This window comes from Microtus ochrogaster, chromosome 15 (genome assembly GCF_000317375.1).
Source record: "Microtus ochrogaster isolate Prairie Vole_2 chromosome 15, MicOch1.0, whole genome shotgun sequence".
Lineage (NCBI taxonomy): Eukaryota > Metazoa > Chordata > Mammalia > Rodentia > Cricetidae > Microtus > Microtus ochrogaster.
The window spans coordinates 22,580,954-22,590,492 of record NC_022017.1 but is presented as its reverse complement, the minus strand read 5'-3'; positions in this window follow the sequence as shown (position 1 = coordinate 22,590,492).

The following is a 9,539-nucleotide window of genomic DNA, read 5'->3' as shown; positions in this document are numbered from 1 at the left end:
CTAAATGCTTTTTTTGTAAGAATTGCCTTAGTCATGATGTCTCTTTACAGCAACAGAATAGGGACTGAGCCATTCTACCTCTCGAGTGCTGAGATTAAAGACGTGTGCTACCATGAAATTATTGTTTCCCTAAATCTTTTTCCTTTTATTTCTTTGATTTGCTTTTTTTGTTGTTGTTGTTTTTACGATTTATTGGCTTGTTTTGCTTTTGAGGTGGGATCTTATTCTGTAGCCTAGGATGACTTGGAAGTCACTCTGCAGCTCAGGCTGTCTTTAAACTCACACAACTTTCCTGCTCAGCCTCCTAAGTTTTTTAATTCCAGGCATGAATCACCACATATAGCTCCAAGGTTTTGTGGGTTTTTTTTGGTTTTTGTTTGTTTGTTTCTGTCTGATTTAGAGCTTAGGGTTCTACTGTCCTCAGGATGACTTATGAGGTGTCCCTTCCAGATTTTGTTGTATAGTTGTCTTGTTTTTTTTTTTTTTTTGGAGAGTTCACCAATGAGGCCATCTGGCCTGTGCATCCTGTTTTGAAGGTAAATGACTGACCTGGTCTCTTTCACAAATGCAGGCCTATTTGATGGTCTGCTTCTGGTGTGAAGCTTTGTCCCTTGTACATAGGTCGTCCCAGGTGATCAGTGGGCTGTGTCTCCTTGTTACCTTGCCAGTGTCTCTAAGATCTATACTGATAACCCCTCCTAGACTACTAATTTGGGTTTTCCTCGATTCTTAGTTGGTCTAGCTAGAGGTTGAACCTTTCCAATTTTGTTGATTGCAATCCTCTTTTGTTATTTAATATTTTTTTGCTCATTGTAGATATTGTTTGTCTGGAGACCTCAGGTGAGAACTTGGGTTATTTTAGACATTTCTACTTTCTAACATGCACATCAAATGCTGTAAGTTTTCACTAAGTGTAACTTTTGTACATCCAACAATTTGATAGATTGCACTACGAGATTCATTTAGTTCAGAATATTCTTTTAATTTCTCCAAATTATTTTGTTTTGTTTTTTGACCCATTTGTTGCTTATTCTCCAAATATCTGGGGATAACTGTTCGGGTACCGAATCCTAGTTTTTAACAGCACTGTGGTATGAGATCACTTTTGATTTTGGGTGTTCTTAGCATGTAAGGGGTGTTTTCTGGTCCAAGACGTGGTCTACTGTGGTGAATGTTCCCTGGGAGCTCGAGAAAAATACAGTCTGCTACTGGATGAAGCAACCCACAAAGCTGTTCTCTGGCTAGGCATATACACATGTAAAAGGCAGGGTTGGTGAGGGTGGGAGATGGTATCTTAAACCTTGAGAGGACAGTCTTTCCCATCCCAGAGACGCACACGGATACCATGTGGAGGCTCTCAAACCACTTAGCAGCAGCACTCCCCGAAAGGCAACTCCATCCTGTGGGGTTCCTGGTGTACTCCTGAATGTTGGGAGACCCTCTTGACTCCTGCTGTAAGATGGGATGAAAGCGAAGGGGCACACATTCTTGCTGAGGTCCCTCTTGCCTGTGCTGAGAGAACAAAGCAGCCTCTCTGGAAACACACATTCTAGGAACCTGCAAGTGGCCTTGTGGACCCAAGAGCAGCCTTGGCACCGCAGCCAGAGACAAGGACACCATCAATCCCACCACCAAAAAGAACAACAGGTACAAGCCATGTGTTGAGGTAAGCATGGTTTCCCCAAAAGACCCCTCATGTGCCAAACCAATGGCAGGGTCTCTACGTTTTATTTCTGAGAGGAAAAGGTTTACTTGCCTTCACTTTCAGGTCACAGTCCTTCACTGGAGGAAGTCAATCAGCAACTTGAAGCCAAGCCTGTTTTCTGCTCCACACAGTATCACCTTAATCCAGAGAATTCACTCACCGCCACAGAAATACAGCAGAAACCATGGAGGAATAACACTTGCTGGCTCACTCATAGCCTCATGCTCAGCTGACTTCTTAACACAGCCCAGGACCTGCTGCCCAAGATAGTCCTGCCCATAGTAGGCAGGGACCTTCTGTGTCAATTAACAATCAAGACAATGGCCCACAGTCATGTCCACAGGCCAAGCTGATCTAGGAAAACACTCAATTGAGGCCTTTCTCGCAGGTTCTTTCTATGCTGCAGCAAGCTGACAGTTAACAAAAGCTAAGACAGGCCCCCAACCACATTGCATCCAGACCTCTGTCCCTAGAGACTGTGAGGCAACAAGTGTGTGCTTTAAGTAGTGATGTCTGTAGCCATTGTTACCATGCTCCTTGAAGTCCCTGTGACTGTTTGAGGCCTTTTGGCTGAGTCCAAAACAAATACAACTGAAGGTCATAGGGAGGTAGATCACCAGTCACTCAGTGCCCACAGTACTGGTACTCCTCATAGAAGGAAAAAGGGACAGAAACGGGCAGGACCATCTCTACAAGGAAAAAGGGCAGGGGGCCAGGACACAAGGAGCATCCTTCAATCCAGGCAGATACCCATGGGCTCCAGTCCTTGGTTCTTAGAGTGACCCGTCAGAGACAGTCGGTATAAATGTGACAGCTGGCACCATCAATAACATGATTTAATTAAGAGATAATGACAGTGAACTTGAGAGCAGCGGTGCTGGGATAATGGCCCTGGTCGCCCAGAGGAGCACATGGTAACGCCAGGCTTGGATAGTAATGCATCATCCTGCCCACTGTTTTAAGAGAATTACAGTATCTTTCAAATGTCGTCAGACTTTTATTCTCCTTGCACGGTCTCTGAGTTTTCTCTGGCCCCGTTGCTGATTAGTTCCAACCAAATCTGCCTTTTCTCATAAAAGAAAAGATCATGCATTTTATTTTCAATTAACTTGAAGAAATCTATCAGAAGAAAAATCTAAATGTACCTCATCATTCACAAACCAATTTCCCCCTCCTTCTCTTCCCTCCTCCTCCTCTTCTTCCTCCTTCTCTTTCTCCTCTCAGTGCTGGGGGTCAAAGGGCACTCTGGAGAAACACCCTACCTCTGGATTCCACCCCTAGCTTGGGTTGATGGGTAGCCCAGGGTGAACATGGTGTCCTGATAGCTGGGGCACCCAAAGCACTCTGTCCAGGTTGGGGCTGCTGTACCCTAGCCCAGGAGAGCCAGTGCATGGGTGCAGCCTCTTCCACCACTTTTAACCTAGGTGCTGCATGCCTGACATTCAGAGACTTCTCTGCTCAGCACACTAGACTCGGCAGGAGACGATGGTGAGGTTCAGTTCATCTCATGGATCTACCTGATTAGAGCAGACTTCCAACCTCATGCCCTAAGGCAGCTTCCAAGACCTGCAAGTGCCTCACCCACAAGGTCTAACCTACACACGACTCTTGGTTCCAGCAGGGCTGGGAGACCTTCAGAATCCTGCAGCAGATGGTTGATACTCAGGGCCTGGCCTAGTGCAGTCGAGACGGTCTCCCAAGGCCTTGATGCCATAGCTGCTCCTGGGGAAAGAGTGGGCTTCTACCATTAAATGAGTAACAACCTCTTCTAACTGCTTTTCCTCATCATGAACTGTTTCTCCCTCCTCAGGCCCAGTTGAGCGGTACTCCAGCAGTGAAAGGGAAGGCCTCTGACGAGTTCCTCAGAAGCCAGAACTCAGCTCGTGGGAAGGAGGCTGCCTAGATTCTAGATCAACATTTGGTTCTGAGCAGCACCCCCTGCCCCCCGAGACTCACTGCTCTTAGTGCCAGCTCAGATGGGGCAAACACACCCTAGCACTTCTTACTCCGGGTGCAATGTTTGCTGTAATCCAGACCACTGAAAGTGAGCAACCTGCTGTCCAGGTTTTCCCCAGTCCTCTGCTGCCTGTGCCCTACTGGGGGCCTCAGCCTGTGGAGGCCTCTATGGACAGAGCCCCACCAAGCAGTACAAAGCAGTTCCCAGTGAGCTAATGTTCACAGGCATCTAATTGCATATTGAAAACATAAACTATGTCATGTGTCTGCTTCCTCAATAAAGCTTAAAGGACCTAGAGAGGGAGAGTAGGCTGGGCCCGAGGAGCCTGGTGACATCTTCCTGCTGACCCAGCTCAGCTTCTCTCCCCAGAGCCCTGTGGTGGGCAACCCTAAACCCTATGGAAGGCCTGTCCTTCTGGGGACCTACTATTATCTTTGACAGAGGAAGGTCAGAGCCCTTCCCAAGAGGAGGCTGGATCCCCAGGGCAGCTGGGCAGTCCAGAAAATGCTTAGATTTGCTCAGAAAAGAGGCGCAAACCCTGGCTCTTGGGATTCTTCCCAGAGCCTACTGCCCTGAGGGGGCCATAGCTTAAGGAAGCAGCAGCATCTGAGTCTCCATTATTGGGGCCTAGGCAAGGGCTCCTCAGCAAACAGCCACAGAGGTCTTTCCCAATGTCAACAGTGGCCAAGAGTAGAATAGCACCCCCCCCAAGAACCACAAGGAGAAGCTGGGGGACTACCACAGAGCTTCAGGGAGATGGAGCCACCCTTTGCAGAATCTGGGCAACAGGTTCACAGCCTTTGGTATTCATACTCCAAATCTCCATAAACCCACATAGCACGTGGAGCCTAGCCCAGCTTCTAGCCCTACCTACCTACCAGGTTCCTGATGGGCATGGGCCCCATAACTAAAAAGAGCAGCAGGGGTTCATAATGATCTCAGTGCTGCCCTGGCTTTTGTATCAGCCCAACAGCTATAGGACAAGGATGGCCAGGACTTTCCACCACCCTGCACTTGGCGTGACCTCTCTGTGAGACGTTTTCCTTGGTGCATTTAACTCTATTGCTCCAAAAGCATGTTGTGAGCCAGCTGTGGTGGCACATACCTTTAACCCCAGCATTTGGAAAGCAGAGATGGGCGGATCCAGGTCAGCCAAGGCTGCACACTGAGACCCTGTCTCAACCAAAAGAGAACAATGGTGTAGCCAAAATCTCTCCAAGTTGTTGGTAGACTTCTGCTCAACATTTGCCAAACACTTGTATGATGTTTTTGGTCTTTTTTTGGTGTTTTGTTGTTTTGTTTTTTTTTTACAAATTAAACATTGCACCAGGCAGTGGTGGCACAGGCCTTTAATGCCAGCACTCAGAAGGCAGAGGCAAGAAGATCTCTGTGAGTTCAAGGCCAGTCAAGTCTACACAGTAAATTCCAGGACAGCCAGGACTACACAGAGAAACCCTGTCTTGAAAACAACAACATTCATACATTGCATGAATTATGACACCTCAACATACATCCTGTTCTTGAAAACAGTATTCTTGTGACAGGCAGAAAATCTAGTTACATGTCCAAATGTTTATTTATTAACAATAAAGTAAAACAATTTGACTTTAATATTTTATGTTTATAAGTATTTGCCTGTGTGTATGCATGAGTACCACCCGTGTGCTTAGTGCCTACAGAGACCAAAAGAGTGTGTCAGATCTCCTGCAACTAGATGGTTCTAAACTCCCATGTAGGTGCTGGATCCTTGTGCTGGATGGTGGTGGTTCATACCTTTAATTCCAGCACACAGGAGGCAGAGGCAGTTCGAGGACAGCCTGATCAACAGAGTGAGTTCCAGGCTATCCGGGGCTAAATAGTAAGAAACTGTCTTAAAAAGAAAACTGGGGCAGGATATATGATTTAGCAGTTAGGGGTGCACAGTTCTTTCAGGGGACCTGGACGCAGCTGTCCTGCTAACCTCACATCACCAGGTTTCCTGGCAAGCTATTTGGAGAGTTCCTGAATGCTCAGGCAGGGGCCATTCACCAAGGGCCTTCCACACTGACACAGGCAGATACTGGTCTACAAGAGCTAATTTCAGGACAGGCTCCAAAGCTGCAGAGAAACCCTGTCTCGAAAAACTAAGAGAAGGAAGAAGGAAGAAGAAAGAAGGAGGAGGAGAAGGAAGGAGAAGAAGGAAGAAAAGAGGAGGAGGAGGAGGAGGAGGAGGAGGAGGAGGAGGACTAGACTAAATAAAGAATCCACTGCAGCTCCAAAGGCGGCTAGCTGGTGCCACTGATGAGGGAGGGAGGGGTCTGGCACCTGCCTGCACCTGAGCCCTCTATCTCCAGGCTTCATCCTGTTTTCTCATTAAGCTTTGACCTGGGGGATATCCCCACAGCCACACCAGAGCTTCACTTGGCACCCTGGGGAATCAGTCTTTCGGAGTCTCCTGGGTAGATGGGCAGATACGGAGATGAGGCTGTGGCACCCTGAGCCCAAGTTCTACTTAAATGACAAGTTTTTAAGGCAAGCCACTGGGCTACACCATAGCTCTACCTATCCATAGCAGGTCAAGCTTGGGTGCTCCATGGGGCACAGCCATCCACAAAGGGGGCTTAGCACTGCCTCAAGGCCTGGGTTCATCTCACTGCCAATAAATACTCTTGCTTCCCCACCAGCTGCTTGGAGAGCTCAGCAGGGGACGTAGTCGGGCAAGCCTTCCCCAGGACTCAGCCACACTAGCACAGAACCTAGGTACCTCTGGAGCAAGGTTTATGGCATGTCGTTGTTGCAATGCTGCAAACTGCTCTCCTGGTAGTCCCACCTGCTGAGAAGAGGCTCTGGGCCTAAGGGCTGGTGTAGTGATAGTTTGTAATCTAACAAATGAAGGTTGCCTGAAGATCAGAGTGCAGAGCTAAGCCACCATTGAGGCCAGGCAATGGTGGCACAAACCTGTAATCCCAGCACTTACAGAGGCAGAGGAATCTCTGTGAGTTCAAGGCCACCCTGAGCTACACAAGAAACAGAAACAAAGCTCACACAAAGGTAATCCCATTGGGATCCCATGCCTTTAACCCCAGCATTAGGGAGGTGGAGAGAGGAGCGATAAGGCTGGGCAGAAAGAAATATAAGGTGGGAGGAGACAGGAGCTAAAGGCAATCTGAGGATCCGTAGAGACGGATGCAGTCTGAGGGTTCATAGAAAAAGCATTCAGTCTGAGGAGTCATGGAGACAGGATCATCTCTGCCATCTGAGCATTGGTAGAGGTAAGAACTCTCTAGTGGGTGGCTATTCTGCTTCTCTGATCTTCAGCATTAACCCTTATACTTGATTCTGGATTTTATTAAGACCAATTAAAACGTGCTACAGGCTGGCATTCCACTGTAATGACAGAGGTGTATACAATGAATGACATGGCAGAAGGCATCTGTCCCTTTGTCCCTGAGATACTACGGACCAAGAGTCCAGTTGCCAGCTCGTCCCTGACTACTAGACATATCCAACCCGTGGTGGCTGACCCTTAGGGTCAGCTCTCGGGACACCATGAGGCAATGTCCTCACCTTTCCTGTGGTAGGACAGTGACCACCCTACTCCTCACACTCTACCGATGCCTCTTAATCAGACCTACAAATTAAACGGCATCTCCTCCACAGGCTTCACTCATCTCTATCGCGGTGACCGAGGTGGAATGTTTTTTTGTTTGAAGCTATTAATGATCACTTCTGCAATAATGATGCTGATATTCAGAAGTGTAAGGTGGCGAAGCCCCAAGGCCAGGGCCCAGCTGGGCTTCATCTGTGGCAGCCTTCCGTTCTCTGTTCTGAGGTTCTTCACTCTTAGGCCCAGAACCCTAAACTGAGTGTCCACCACTTCATACTCCCAAATGCCCATATGGTCATCTAGGAACCTCTGGCCAGCAGTCTGCAGGGAGGAGAGTAGCTGGGGTGACCGAGTTTCAGAAAATGGCAGGATCTGGGAACTTCTAAGAAGCCTTGGTGGGGCCCTTGTCAGCTTTCTGGAAGCCCACTGACCAGTATGGAGGAAGGAAGTTCCCAGAGAGACCGGAAGAGCCAAAGCTCTGCTTCACCATGAACTTCATCTATGTTACAGCAACTAAGAGCAAGTTAAATACACTCAACTGGGCCATAGGTGACGGCCTCAAAGCATTTGCCCCTGCCCTGGGCCCACTGTCAGTTGTCCCTCCTGCTGTAAGATAGCCACAAAGTCATTGGGTTTTTGTTTTGGTTTGTTGATTTTTCAAGACAGTGCTTCTCTGTATAAAAATCCTAGTTTTTTTTTGTTGTTGTTGTTGTTTTGTTTTTTTGTTTTTCGAGACAGGGTTTCTCTGTGGTTTTGAATCCTGTCCCGGAACTAGCTCTTGTAGAGCCAGGCTGGTCTCGAACTCACAGAGATCTGCCTGCCTCTGCCTCCCAAGTGCTGGGATTAAAGGCGTGCGCCACCACCGCCCGGCAGTCCTAGCTATTTTAGAACTAGTTCTTGTAGACCAGGCTGGCCTTGAACTCCAGAGATCCACCTGCCTCTGCCGCCCAAGTGTTGGGGTTAAAGGCGGCGGGACCACCACTGCCCTGCTTTGTTTTCCTTGTTTTTTAACCATTTGAAATTTAGCAGCAGAAAGATGAAGATGGCGTGGTTCGAGCCAGCTCCTCTTCTCTACATGGCAGAAACTAAGAGAAGCTGTGGTAGTTTTGAAAGAAAATGCACCCCTCCCCCGCCACACCGCAGAGAATGGCACTATTAGAAGCTGTGGCCTTGTTGGAGGAAGTGTCACTGTGGGGGCGGGTTTCAAAGTTTCCTATGCTCAAGATAACGTACAGTGTGTCAGTCAACTTCCATTGCCCGAGTTAAGATGAAGGACTCTCAGATCCAGCACATCTGCCTACTACATTCTGCCATGCTCCCCCATCCTAACGATCATGGACTGAAGCTCTGGAACTGAGGGAGCCACCTCAATTAAATGTTATTTATAATCTATAAGAGTTGCTGTGGCCAGCAGTGGTAGCACACACCTTTAATCCCAGCATTCGGGAGGCAAAAGCAAGCGGATCTCTGTGAGCTTGAGTACAGCCGGGTTTACAGACAGCCAAGGATACAGAGAAATCTTGTCTCAAAAAGAGAGAGAGAAAGGGAAAGAGAGTGGCCATGGTCATGGTGTCTCTTCACAGCAATAAAAACCCCAAGACAGAAGCACAAACAACTCATTTCAGACCGACGGGAAATGGATCTGACCCAGGACCCGGGCGGCTCTCAGTCTTAGGCAGAGCCACGTCTCTGCAGTGGGCAGTTGTCCATGGAGAAACACACTAACCAGCTGGTTACCTAGATGAGACCGAGTGCTGAGACCGAGTGCTCAGCCCGAAACAGGACCACACACCCTACACCACAAAGCTCAGGGAACATCCTGGAAGAGATGAAGCTGAGTGTTGCGAGACGGTGTCTTCTGGACATGCTGAATCACACTACAGCAGCCAGCTGTAGCTGCCTGACAAAACCAGCACTGAGACTGAACCAGCAAAAGCCGGCACAGGTGAGGCCGATGATCTGCAGGCCCTGCCGCTTACTGATGAGCTGCCGGCAGTTAATGGCTGTTGAAGGATGAAGACTTTTTGACGATGATTCCCCTTGGTAAGGTTTCCAAGCTCCACAGACGGCCCCATACCTATGCACATGCACATATGGACAGTATTGATTGAAATTAGTGTGCTTACAAAAACAATGATATGAAGTTGGGAGAGGGGCATGGGCCTGTCCGGGGGATATGGTAAGAGTGACAGGAGGAAAACGCAGGTGGTACGACCACAGCCCACTGTACACACACAAGGAATTCAAGATTTCTTTAAAAATCAGAATTCAAATCGGGCGGTGGTGGTGCA